The sequence below is a fragment of the Onychostruthus taczanowskii genome, unplaced genomic scaffold, assembly GCF_017590055.1.
Source record: "Onychostruthus taczanowskii isolate IOZ18803 unplaced genomic scaffold, ASM1759005v1 scaffold2, whole genome shotgun sequence".
Lineage (NCBI taxonomy): Eukaryota > Metazoa > Chordata > Aves > Passeriformes > Passeridae > Onychostruthus > Onychostruthus taczanowskii.
Window position 1 is genome coordinate 7,190,133 of NW_024499239.1, and position 13,944 is coordinate 7,204,076.

The 13,944-nt window shown below is 41.3% G+C and overlaps 1 protein-coding gene across 7 annotated transcripts in view; it reads left to right on the forward strand.

Moving 5' to 3' along the window:
* The window catches only part of APBB2 (amyloid beta precursor protein binding family B member 2), a 166,931-nt gene that overhangs the window by 254 nt on the left and 152,733 nt on the right, over positions 1-13,944 (forward strand). Inside the window, exon 2 of one of the 7 annotated variants that reach the window (XM_041402728.1) lies at positions 354-560. The exons of 5 other annotated variants lie outside the window; for them this stretch is intronic. The gene's annotated coding sequence lies outside the window, so the exon portion shown is untranslated. Of the gene's footprint in view, positions 1-50; positions 284-353; positions 561-13,944 lie in introns of those variants that run through there. One more of the 7 variants, XM_041402729.1, reaches the window with a different exon arrangement.

A 13,944-nucleotide genomic window follows, 5' to 3' on the forward strand; every position in this document is an offset into this window, starting at 1 on the left:
GCTCCGCCCGGCCCGCCGCCGGTGCGAGCGGGCGTGAGGCCGGGGGAGGGTCCCGCCGCCCTTGCTCGGGGCGGTTCCGGCGCATCCCGGTCTCGGGGGTGCGGGACCGAGGCCGGCCTGCGGTCCGCTGCCTTCCCCCGGTGTGGAGGAGCGCTGCCGCTGCTGCTGCTGCAGAGCGCCGGCCGAGCCTGCGGCGAGCGTGGGCTCTGCTCCCGCAGGCAGCGAATAGCAGCGGCAGCCGGTCTTGTTCCGCTGGTGGTGCGGCAGAAAAGCCTGAAAAATGGTAAAAGTGCCTGTAGAAGTAGCTTTCCTTTTTTTTTTTTTTTTTTTTTTTTTTTTTTTTTAATTAGTAGAGCGGGTTGAGCTCTGTGATTAAATCGTATTCGAGGGTTACGCGCGGGGCTGCAAATGTGAGCGTGCGGAAAATACAGTCCTCGGAACAAAACGTGGACCCCATGAATCCGTCTTGGAAGTTGTCAGGGATTTGCTTGGGTCTCAAGGCAGCAACGGAGCTACTTTTTGTTGCAGCTAGAGAGACAGATAAAATGGAAAGTGTAACGGTTTGTATTTGTACTTCATTGCTGTGCTTGCTTGTTTGCAATGTTTTATAATTCTTGGCTGGGCTCCTGCTTGCTAGGGAGGGTAAGTGTACTTCTGTGATTTAAACACAAAATAACAAAGCCAGGGAAAAAACCCAACTCTGCCGTGGTGATGTGCTGGTAGGCTTTGTGTGCTGTGGATGCTGCTGGCTCTACGTCCAGCTGTATGTTGTAAATGGTATCTGCAGTCACTTGTTCAGGGTAACAGTGTCTGCTGCAAGTTTCAGTGCTTCACCGAGATCTGCTGTGTTGCCCCAGGAGCTGAGGTAGGGTTGCTGTTGAGCTGCTGCAGGTTTGCTGTGTCCTCTGGCTCAGAGGTGTGCTCCTCCAGCTTGTTCTAGATCCTACATGTTGTCACCCTGCCATCTCATGCTCTGGTATTTTCTGAACGCCTCAATGAGTTGTCTGTCTTGTGTTTAAAACTATTTTCTGCTGTGATAATTGCATTTAGTTAAAATAAGAGTGCAGATGTCCTAGCACTTAAAGGAAGAGACATCCTCTTATGGTGACCTTGGGACAAAATCTTGGCTGATTAATTTCCTTGCCTGGAACAGTCATGCGGAGTGAGGATATTTTTGTTCTTCCTTTGCAGCAATGAGTGTGTGATGGAATACTTTTTGACTTGTATTTTTTGGGGCTTCTTGTCATCTAAGGGAAATCAAGGTCTGGAGAAGACTCTTTGGGATGAAGAGTAATTTTATCCTGTGTTATGAAAAAAACATAACTGTTGTAACAAAGAGGAAGATTCTTGGCTCTGAAGCAGCATGAGTGAATGTGCCTTTCCCAGCAAGAGTCATCTAAATAGTAGATTACAACTGTGGGAATCATTTGCTAGGAGAGGAAATGCATGATTTGGAAACCTGGATTATTCCTTTTGTTTTCAGTTCTGCAGCTGAGTTGGAAACCAGTGACAAAACTGGTCATTTTTGGTGTGGTGTTGAGTAGACTTAGCTGTGCCATTGGTCAGGAGGGACAGAATCTTCCTTAGGAAATGCCTGAGGGCTGCTGCAGAATTTGAACTGAAGAGTGATGACTTCAGGAGCTTAAGGGGGAATTTGAGTACTTGAGATTGCCTGCTGTAAGGATTTTTTAGCAGAGGTTGTGAAAAACTAAAGTGAATCCTGGTAGTTGATGGGTAGTGGTGAGCAACTGGCTGATTACATCTCCGTCAGATAGCAAGCTTTGACACAGGATGTGTAGTCATACTTGAACAAATCATCCACGCTGAAAACAAACTGTCCTGTACATCCCTTTCTAGTGGGACACAAAGTCCTACCTTTGTACCCTGCTGTGAGCAAGGAGCTCCACTACTGGGAGCAGTAGAGCCAGGGATGTGCTGAGTGCACTGGCTGATCACTGGCCAGGTTGCTGCTATGGAGAAGGTGAAGGTGGTGGTGGAGTGTGAGGCCAGGACACATCGGGAGCGGTGGTGGAATGGGTGTGAGCTCCTGGGGAGTGCCAGCCACGGGTTCTCTCACCTGTGCTGCAGGTGGGACAGGGCAGACTGAGGCTGGAGGACAGCAGTGTCAATTATTCCTGAGAACACAAGGAAAGCCTGGCTTGTTTAGCCTAGCAAGTAAGGTTGAGAAGGAATATGATTGCAGTCTGCAAGTACAGCTGCGATATAAACACTAGAAAGGGAGAGAGGAGCTATTTAAGCTAAAGAACAATGTTGGCATGAGAGGAAATGGATATAAACTGGCATGAATAAACTTAAGCTCAAATTTACAGAGTTTCTTCCCTAAATGGGCTCAGGTTCTAGAACAACCTTAAAATGGGATAAATGGGAATAAGCCCCTTAACTGGCTCAGGAGGCTATGTTGAGGAAGTCTGTATTGTATGCTTGGCTGTGGCAGTAGGAGAGATAATTTAGGAAAAGCTTTACTGTTTGTCTGAATTAAATTAATATAGATTTTATGTGCTAGTGTTTCTTATTTTTAAAATCTGACATTACAAAACTTGTATAAAAATGCCTGCTTTACAGCTTGTATTGCTACATGGTTGCAATGGGCTTACTGGCTGCTTTCTGAAATGTTTTGCATGTTAGGTTTTTTCCCCTCTAAAATAATGCATTGTCTTAACAATTGCATCTAATTGTATGGAAAATCCTTTTCCTTAAAGTACAAGCTGTGCAAAAGGAAACTATATATATGAGCTGCTTGAGTTTATTAACTTTCAGGTTAAAAAATGTACTGCAGCAATTCTGCCCCTTCCCCCCCCCCCCCCCCCCCCACCCCTGCATGTACAGTAGACCCAGATAGTGTAAACTGAGACCAGTTCTCCAAGGTATTCTGTGACTGGAAGACCAAAATTAAATGAAGTTAAAACAAATTTGAAAACAAGTCTAGGGGACCTAGTTGTGCATGGGATTTGTCTCATTTGTTGTCCTGCAGAACAGCTGAGTTATCTGGCATGGTGGTTGCAGTAGTTGAATTTGTATGAGATCTGTAGTTGGTTTGAAAAATATTGTGTGTGCAACACGGAATGCAACCAGCTGCAGATGCTGTATGATGGGTACTGTGACTGTCAGCAGTACCTGACTACTTCTCATGGTGACCAGTATCCCAGCACCTCTGTGCCTGTTTCCTTGTCTCATTATGCTTTGGACAGAGCACTGATCTGTGCTGTCGCCAGAGATTTAAGGAGCAGAGGGTGTTTTTGGAATGCTCTGTGTGGTGTCCTGCTTTAATTGCCTAATTCTTTTTACCCTTCAGCCTGCTTTCCTTGTAATCTGTTGTCTTCTGCAGCCTTTTTTTTTTTTTTTTTTTTTTTTGACACCTTGTAAGCAGATGTCAAAGGAAAAATAAAAATAGGATGTCCTCATTCAAAACCTCCTCTATGGATACTGTCTCAACCTCTGGCTGTTCTCAGCTTGATGCTACCAGAGTTGGGTGCAAGCTTTCCTTTCAAAACATTTGGTAGCTTTTGGTTCCAAATGCCTGTCCGGTCTGTCTGCAGCCTCCTGGGACCTTGTTGCAGCCTCTATGGTCTTTAGCCGGGAGTGCTGCTTGTCTGTAGGTCTGCTCCTGGCTGTGAAAAGAATTCCTGCTTTCTGCTTGGCTTCCCCTGGATCCCTGCTGAGATTATTGTCTCTTTTACCTCTTTCCATTCACCTGCAAGGGGTGTTACAGGTGGGAGGCTGTAGAGCTCTGGCAAGAGAATTTGAGGGAATTGTGTTGTGGAGAGTGCCCTGGGATTGCTGATGACCACTGGTTTGTGTGTGCCTCATCTGGGAGGCTCTGGTTGCTGAAGTCTGTTGCCAAGGGTGTAAGAGCAGACCCTGCAGCAAGGTGATGGGAAATGAGTGTAGGAGTCTGCCCTGACCAGGACAGCAGACACCTGGCCTCCTTCACTCTCAGGATAGCCAGTTAACCTTGTTAAAGAAAGTGGATTTCTTTATGCCTTAAAACAATGAAACTCGATTTAGCTGGAGATTTAAGGTCAGCCTCAAAAGTTCTGTCTCCCAATGTTAAAATAATTTTTTTCTTTAACTGAAACGTGCTGAGCTCCAGTCTTCCCTGAAAATGTGATATTTGTTTGGTTAAGTGTTTAGATCATGACTTTTACTGCTGAACAAACCCTGCATCTGAGTGTAACACTGATTAGTGCATTTTTGAAGTGGTCTGCATACCAATTAGGATGATTAACTAGACGCAAATATGTGCCTTTATGAGTAGTCTTTGCTGTATTTGATACTGAGCACTGATCTCAGATGAATGAAGTCGGATGCAGTTCAGTCTAGGAATTCATGAATGTAAACTACTAACTTGAGTAGTAGTGCATTGAAAGTAATATGTGACAGAGGGAGGTTTCCTAGAGAATAAAATATGCTAATTTTTCTTCTGATCTCAGTCCCAGATAGCCAGTGTCTGTAGCTCTGGTTTGTTTTAACTTATGAATACTGCTATGGCTGTAAAGTACTTTAAGCAAACTCCTGGCAGACTTGTATTTGACAGTTTAATCTGTCTGCCTTCACAATTTAAAAACCTCCACTAAAATCTCAGTTGTATCCTCCTGTAGCTATGCCAAAATGGAGTTACATCTCAGTGATTTATTACTGTTTGGCTGTTTTTATTTTCTGTAGAAGACTTAACGGGCATCTTTTTTTCCTTTGTCTTCCTTGCTGGATTACATTGCACCCTAGATAATATACCCTGTCAGACAAAGTATCAGCTCTGTCTGCCTTTGGGAAAACCCTCCTGGAAGCACTAGTCATGCTTCACTGTGATATGCTTTTAAGCAATTTTGCAGTGTGTTCAGTTGTTTTGTTGGAAGTTCATTTTTCTTTGCCTTTAGTGCAAGTGCGGTTTAATTTTCAAAGGCACCAAAAGGAACATTTCTAGAGTACTAATGCAGGTTTCAAGTGTAGATGATGTATTTAAAAATACCATTTGGATTTAATGTTGGTGTTAAAATAAGTTTCACGCAGTACTCTCTTAGTCACAACTGATTTTTTCCTTATGTCCATTAGTTGGTTATGGAGGGAGGTTTCCCGATGTAATTACTGTGTGTGAAGGACAGAATCCAAAAAGAAGGAAATTGACAGGCATTAATGTCCCTTACCTTTATGAATTAACTTCTTTTAACAGAAGAAGCTACCATAAGCTTTATATATTTTGTTGTTGTCATCTGTTGTAGAAACATATCTTTTCTTTGCAGTGTTCTTAGGATAGGAAGCCCTCCAAACAGTTATTAAATGGCAGTCATTAGCGTGATTGTTATTGCCACAAGTTAGTTAAGACTTTGTTGGAAACCTTGTAAGTATAATTTCTCAGATGAATTGAAGGGAGATGCTGCAGGGTTCCTACAGGCCAGCTGCAGCAAATGAGGAGCTTGACCTTAAGCTGTCCTATGTATGTAATATAGAATTTCATTTACCCAAACTACTGCTTCCACTTCATAAGGAAGTGTAAGCAATGGTTTGGGTAAATATGGCAACTAATTCCTTGCTCTTGTGTTTACATTTGCCCTGTTAATTCTATTTGCAAAGAAGTTTATTGTTAGGAAGAGATATTTCTTAGTAAGGTGTTGAATTGTGTAGCTATGGAGAAAGCTGTGCAGAGAACCACCATGAAACATGAAAGGGAGCTGCAAGGAAGAGAAATAAGGAGGAGGAATGCTCTCCTGTGGAGAACTTGGCACTTGACAGATCAAATTGGGATTTAAATGCGGCATAATGGAAAGAAAATTTAATTACATTGTGCGAGTTGGAGATACGTACAAATATGTATAAAATAAATCTATGAACTTACAGCAAGGTTCATCTGGAAGTAAATACAGTAGTCAGCCTGGGTGTTTGGGATGCACATGGCATTAAGAAAACCTTCAGCACTATGTGATGATCTTGTCTCCTTGCCATCCTGCATGCCTCCTATGTGAGCAGGAGAGGCAGATCTCCATGGTATTTTGTTCGTGGGGGTTTTGGTGTTTTTTTGTTGGTTTTTTTTTCCCGATACCCATCTGGGTGTAAAACCTTTGGGGAGAATGTGAGATCTCACCAGATCAGGCACTCCGGTGGAGTGGCACGTTGGGAAATAACTCATATTTTTCGAGTCATGTGGGAGTCTGCTTGCCTTTTTCTTCTTTTTTTTTCCCTCTTCTTTCCTTCCCTCTCTCTTTTCCCCCCACTGTAATTCAAGAAAACAGTAAAACAGCACAAGAGCCATCAGTAAAGGGAATGCTTTAACACAGCTGTATATGAAAAGATACATGTACTCAGACAAACAAGATTTTTAATTTTTTTGTTTGAGAAGTTTGACATTTATTCTCTTAAGAAGTTCTCCAATTTAGCAAAAATGTTTGATGATACTTGTGTATTTGAAAAGAGAAACATTAGAAAAAACCCATATTTTTAATAATTTGAAGTTTGCTTCTCAGAAACGTTTGAGATTGGACTTATTGTTAGATAACTTTGTATGCAGGTTCTTAAGATGACTAACAAAGGCTATGGAAGTAACACAAAATGTTGGCTTTAAGCATGTGTTATTATGTAAGCATATCCAAGAGCTGCTAACAAACAATGCTTAATTATGCATGTGTGTTTTAACCTTATTTTTATAATATTTGTATGCTGTTATCTCAGCACTGACATGTGTAAACTTTTTCAGTGAAATATCCTGTATATTTTCTTTTGCAAGTATGGTTTAAACATGGGTAAAAATCATGATTCTGTATCTGCCAAAATATAGGAAGCTTTCTGGTAGAGCATATCAGCATTGAGGGACCAGTAATTCTTTTCTGAAAACCAATATAGATATGTCCTAATGTGATAAAGATGGTGCTGTTTGTCAGGGAAATGGCTTAAGTGTTCCCTGGCTTAATGGCTTAAGCCTAACAGCATGTCAATATTGTGATGCCCTTGCACTAAAGTGTAACTCTTGACGGCAGATCACAGAAAATTCAGGAATTCTCAGTGAGAGGTCTGTGTGGGGAAGGGGAACAAGAGGGGCAGTTGGGAGACTCTGAGGGATGTCAGTGAGGCTTGATGCCAAGAAAATTCTGAAGTCATGGGATCCTCAGGGCATGGTTAAAGATTTGTTCCTCAGGCAGGAGTCACATTTCTGTTTTCTATCTTGCCTTGGGCTAAAACTCAGCCAGCATATGTTGCATGTTGGTTCTGAAATACAGTCTCCATGCTGTGGTTTTGGCCAGACAGTGTAGGAACACATACAATGATGTGCCATGGTTTTACTTGCTTGTTTTTAGGCAGAAAACGGGGATTCCTCAGTGCTTCCCTGGTCCAACCAGCAAGTCAGGAGGTGATGTTTGTTCTCCCTCCTTTCCAATGTATGTGCACATATTCCAGGGAAGGGAACAGCTGGCAGGCAGGGTATGGCAAGGTACATCCCTAAATTTGCTGTTTCCCTGGTAGCAGAGGCTCTGGTGACCCTTGTAGCCTCCGAGATGTGGCAGCTGAGAGCTGTCACTGTCCTTGCCTTGCAGTAACTCTGAGGCTTCCTGAGCAGTCTACCCTGCCAGTCTGGAGAGGCCCAAGAGTTGGTGGCTGGCTGCCTGCCATCCTGCAGCACAGAGCCTGCCTTTGCTGCTGCCAAACCAGCAGGTAGGAGTGCTGGCTGGGCGGAAAACATTCTGTGGGATTTATCCAAAATAAATATCTAATTTTGCATGGGTGAGGCTGAAATTCTTCAGCTGCACCTCCTGCTAGAGCAGAAGAGAAACCCTCCTTTTCTCAATGCTTTTCTAAGCTTTTGTGCATATGCAAGGTAAAGCTATTATTTTCCTAAATTTAAAGTTTGGGTCCTCCTTCCTTGAGTTGTGATGGATGTCTAGATCTATACTGCTTTGAAAACCTGAAGACATGTAACCCAAACTTCTCTGAACCTCCCCCAAAAGGCTCACAATTGAGGCTTTTAGCTGAATTTTTGCTTCTGCTCTGTGCTTCTACATAGTCCTTGAAGTGTAAATATAGAGCTGGAAAAAATAGCACTTGATCTGGTATCCCAGCTTGCACTAGGACTTAAATGAGGAAATCTGAGCTTCTGCTATAAATCAGAAATTTGCATTTGCAACCCCTTAATTTTTGGCCTGATAAATCCTATTACTCCTTGAAAGGTGTTAAGGTTCATGTCTGTAAGTCCCCAGGTTGTTTTAAATCTGTGGGTTAAATAACACATATGCAAAGGTTTAAAATAAGACTGCCATCCCACACAACATGCTGGTTGTAAAACCAAGACTGGACAGTGCAGGGCTGATTCAGGACATGCTGATCTGACTTCAAACCTAGCTAGTGTTGAGCTTTAGCTTCTGCTGCCTGTACTGCCTTTTCTGCAGTACAGGGGTGGAAAATTCACAGGCTGCAGATGTTTGTTCTAGTGTCATTAGTTCTCTCAGAGTACAGGGTGGATACTTTTGGCACAGAGTCACCAGGCTGTCCTAGAGAGCTCTTCTGTGGCACACAGTGTGAGCATGTCCAGAGTTCTGCTAGAGCACTCTTGCTTGGCACACAGTGTGAGCCTGTCCTGAGTTTTTCCTGCTGCTGAGTGCAGGCAGACAGTGTTCAAGCAGGGAGCTGTGCTTTCCCCATTCTGGGGTTGTTCTTTGAGCTGAGGTTGCAAGCAAATATTTTAAGCATAGGTAGATGCAATGTGCTGTTATGGCTTCTCCTTGCACAAGGTGAGCTTGAAAGGATGTGTTGAAATTCTAGATCCTTGATAGTAGAGGATGAAACTGAATTTTGATAGATTTTAAAAATTGACAGAGGAGATGCTCTGAGGAGAGTGACACACATATCCTGCAATTCCAAAAAGAAGATACTAGGGCTCCCAAAGACAGACTCAGGAAAGGCACCTGCCAGAGGACTCAGATGGAGGCAGGGGCTGGTACATAAATAGATGAAGAGGAATTTTGATTACACAGAGGAGCTAGATGATGTAAATAAATAGTAAAATAAACCTAAGTCACTTGCACAGAGTTAGACACTAACCTGGATATAAAACTCTTCTGTGGAGCAGTGGGGAGGCATAGTCTCTGCTAAGTACAAAAAAAAAAATGCATTTTAAAATGTTTTCTAGGTTTCTTTTTTTTTTTCTTCTCCTTGTCTGTTTCAAGGACAGGCCAGGGTTTGTCCTGTAAGATTCTAAGTAAGCAAATTTGAAAATAATTGTTTTTTTGTTTTGCAGAAACTGAAGTTTCCACATGGGGGTTTCACATACGAGCTATGTTCCTCTACATTTTCTTGGTTATTCCTAATATAGTAGTGTCTGTAGCTTTTATTATCTCTAATTCAGAAGCACAAGCTACCTCAAATGCTTTCACAGCACACCAGGGAGTTTTAATAGGCCATGAGAGACTATGTGCAAAGCTTGTCAAGTAGCCACAGCTGGTTGGTAAAAGTGGATGATTAAAAAATTTTCCAAAGGCTTGTAAGTTAAGTGTGACAGGCTCATTGATTAGCCATGTTTCTACCTCTGTCAGAAGCTGTGGGTGAAAGAACTTCTTTGAAACAGGGCAGTGCACACAGGAATCCTTGACTCTTGTGGAGGCTAATACTTTCTTACCTCAATGGTATCTGCACAGCATACAGCAAATGGTAGTAAAATTATTGGTACTTTTCAAATGGGTGTTGTCGAGGTTTTTAGCCATAACTAGAAAGCAACAGAATATATTAAACGTGATAAAATGTTTCAATTTGAAGCAATGGACTTTTGTGTGTGAAGAGCACATCACAATTTTACAAGGTGAAGTAATGCAGGTGAAATAGATTGGTTTTGCTGAGTGTCTGCTGAGGCAGAGCACACAGAGGCAAAGCACTGTAGTGAAATGGCAGTGTGGGTTGGATACACTCTGATGGGGAGCATTTAAAAAAAAAGGCAGCTCTACTGGGAAGTCTATCTCTAGTGCTGTTATCTTAAGGGTCACTGGGGATAGCTTCAGAAACTGAGCTTACTTTAGAACAGCAGCTTATTGTCAGAATTAAGATCACAAAATATTGTCAGATTCAAATGACAAAGAGAGGTAGTGCTAGGAGGCTTTTACATGCTCATTTCCCTCATTTTCTCCATGCTTTTTCATGGTATAACAATATCTGTGTTTAAAACAACCTTTTTCTTAAAACATTTATCTTTGAAGAGAAAAAGCAAAGTGCTTTTCAAATTAGGTGCTCTGAGTACAAAGTTAAGAAATAGCATGCCAACAGAAATTTTTAGATCTTCTGGTTCTTCTGTTGTCACCTGGATTCACCACATTGATACAACTTTTGATAGTTACACCCTTGACCCAGTTACTCTTTGTGCTTTCCTTTCCCCATCGAGTCAGGCAAGCATAAACATTTAATGTATGTTAGAAATGAGAAGTTTGTCTTCAGAAACGAATCACCATGGAAGGGGAGGAGGGAGAACAGCAAGTCTTGTGATTTTTTTTTTTTCCTGCATTCTAAATGAAATTGTTAGGTAGATGCTTAGGTCCTACCACACTGATGGGGCTTCCCCCCAAATACTGATTGTGATAGATGAGTTTCTTAAACTGTATTAATTTTTTGAGCTGAAAACTGTAAGCAAGTAGCATGTCACCAGTGATTGTGTTGCCAAAGGAAGTCTGTTGATGCCACCACTCAGCAAGTGGCATGTCTTGGACTTTACTCCTGTGAGATGGCAATTGACTGTTGGCCCATATTATAAGGACAGAAGAAGATATTAAGAAAAATAAAAGCTGCTTTTTAAAAGAAGGAGTAATTACCATAATAATTTTCTGTGTAGGGCCAATGGTAATAGAAAAGAAACTAGTAGATTCTTTTTTTTTTCCCTTGAGGATAAAAATTGGAGCTAGAAGTGATGATGGTATACTAGACACTTTGAGATTGCTTTTATCACAGATTATATATTTTCCTGATTATTCACAGGTAATCATTATCACTTAGGTCCTTCTGTCTTTGTCTAGAGGAAACAAATCTTATTTTTAGCCTCCATCCTGGTTTTGTGTAAATCATTCATTGCTCTTCTGTTTCATTAAGCTGCAGCCAACCATCAGATGTGGGATCATATTATTATTATTAATATTAAGGACCTCTGATGCTTTAATTACCTGTGTGCCACACTTTTCAGTGCTATAAAAGAGTGATTACAGCCTGCCTGTGCATCCAGGCAGGCATAGTGACAACAGTACTGGGATTTTTTTCTGTGAATTTTTGAGTGACTGTTATTAAGACTGTCATGTGTATGTAACCTTTCAGCACAGAGAGCATAAATTGCTGCCCAACTAAACTTAGAATATGAAAGCAGTAGAACCTTTACTCCAGTGAATTAAATCCCACACTCTCAGGTATCAAAATTGGTTGAAATTTGGTGGCTTAATTTCACATCAGTGACCCCTTTGTACAAACATATGCTTGTTATCTCAGTGCAGCAGTGTGGGATTTCTGAGGATGAGCACTGCAAGCCTCCAACTGAGCTGAAAGGTCTCACGTGCCTCTTCCCCAGCAGGGAGTGACTTAACACCTCTCAAGGCCTGTGACATAATTGTGCTTGTCTGCAATTAGTTGCTTGACTAATTCCCAGTGTTGGTGGTTACTGGTGGTTACAGAGATAGCATTGCTGTTGCTCTATACTAGGTATTTTGTAAAGAACAGAAATTAATAGGTATATTTTGTTGCAAAAAATGTAGCTTTCCTTGAGATGACTTTTCTTATTGGGAGGGAAAACACAAACTTTGAATTTCTCCTTCTCAGCAGACTGCTGCTTCTTGGAGTAAGTGAAACTGAAGCTGGAGGAAAAGCTGTTATTTTCTTGGGTGACTAATGATATTTTTTATTCTCTGTATAGAATCATAGAATGGCTTGGGTTGGAAGGGACCTCAGAAGTCTTGTTCCAACCCCCAGCCATGGGCAGGGACACCTTTCACTAGAGCAGGTTGCTCAGAGCCCCATCCAGCCTGCCTTGAATACCTCCCCAGGGATGGGATATTCACAGGATCTCTGGGCAAAGTGTTCCAATTCCTCACCACACTCACAATAGAGAATTTCTTCCTAATATCTACTCTAAACCTGCTGTCTTTTGGTTTGAAGCCATTTCCCTTTTTCTGGCATTATATCGTCTTCTCCGTCTTTCTTGTAGACTCTGTGAAAGAGAACTTCATGGGTTTTTGGGTATTTTTGTTTGTTGGTTTTTTTTAATCTCTGAGCAATGAAGTATTGTGTTTTCATTCTTTGCATATTTCTTTATTTGGTTCAAATAGAATATAAACATGTAAAAGTTACTTATTTTCCAAAGTGATAACGGCCCTGGTGTCTTTGAAGCACAGTGTGTGTTTACAGAAGAAGCAGTCAGACTGTTAAGTTTTAAAACAGATATTAAAGGAAAGAATTGTTAAATCCATGTATGGAAAATGGGACAAAATGCAACATAAGTTAATCTGTTAGTGGAATATGTCAGAGTAAATGACCCTTTTTCTTTTTCTACCTTAAGATGTGAGTCAGGATAAATATTTTTATTTCATCTGGTCTTTAATAAAACATTTGTTATGGCAGTCATTTGAGTTACAAAGCAGTTAAGAGTTGTATTAAAGGGGAAACAATAGAAGAGCAAAGGAGATCCCTAGATTGAGGAAGACTAGGGGTGGGATGTTGCCAAAAAAAATTGTCAACCAGAAGTTAGAAGTGCTCAAGAGATGCATTAGTCTTACTAGTACTAAATAAGATATTGCAGATGTGTACAGATAGACCAAACCCTTATACTGAAGAAGTGGAGCCATCATACAGTGTACTGTAGAGTTCTTCTCTGGGAAAAAATTAATCATTTTAATAATGAGAAGTGAGAAAGATAGTTTGAAATCCAACTTGTTGTAAGAATGTTCCTTGTTCTGAACACAAGCGTTGGCTTTACCCCACATAGTACTCAGCATTTTGGGGGGGGACACATTTTGGGATTTCTTGTCCCTTGCTTTATCTGGTCTCTCCCTTCCCTGATGTTTTTGATCTCACCTCTTCTTTCTGAAGCTGTACAGTGCTCTTTGTGCTTATAGCTCTGGAAAAGCTAACTGAAACAAGATTTTGCTAATTGTCTTTGGAAGTGGCACAAAGAATGACTGGACTGGCTTGCTCAGCCTGGGAAAAGGGAGAAATGCTCTACAGTTCCTGGCTTTGAACTGCTTGTGGCTATATGGTTTCCCAAACTGTGGTGGCAACTTCCTATTTGGCTGTTCGGAGGTGAATTCCAAAAGCTTCAGCAGAGTTTGGTGTTTCTTGTTGCAGAAGCTTTGGCAAGGTCTTCACTGCATACATAATTATAATAACAGTGTGTTAAATACAGAAGGTTGTACAATATAGAAATAAAAATAGTATTTGTTAAATACTATCATTAGTATTTAATCCTATATTTAGTATAGAAATAAATAGTATTTATTAAATACTATCATTATCTGAATTTATAAAGTTCACAGTTGTGGTGTATGTGACCTGAAACACTCCCTGATGTTTTTAAGTGTCAGTGTAGCATTACGGTGTGTAAGTGATTTGTATCTTTGAACTCAGCGGTGGAGAAGGATGGGCAGTCCTAGGAGCAGTGCTAGGATTTCCCTGCTCTCAGCTCTCCCCGGTTCATGGTATGTAAGTTGTGGGCTACCATCTTCAGCCCATGAAGACAGGGAGTGATGATCCAAGGAGTGTCTCTTCTTGTTCCTTGCAGATCTGCATGGCAAATCAAGGCAGCTCTGTAAGGTTGACAGAGAAGATGTTAGAGCAGGAATGACAGTTTGCTTCTCTAAATACTCTACTGTATTTAAAATCTTTATGGCAGCAGTTCAAGATTTTATATAGACAGTCAGTAGCGAACCTTTAATACATGTGGTAAGACCTATCCTTATCTATGTGTTAGATTCAAAGAACAGTGTAGAA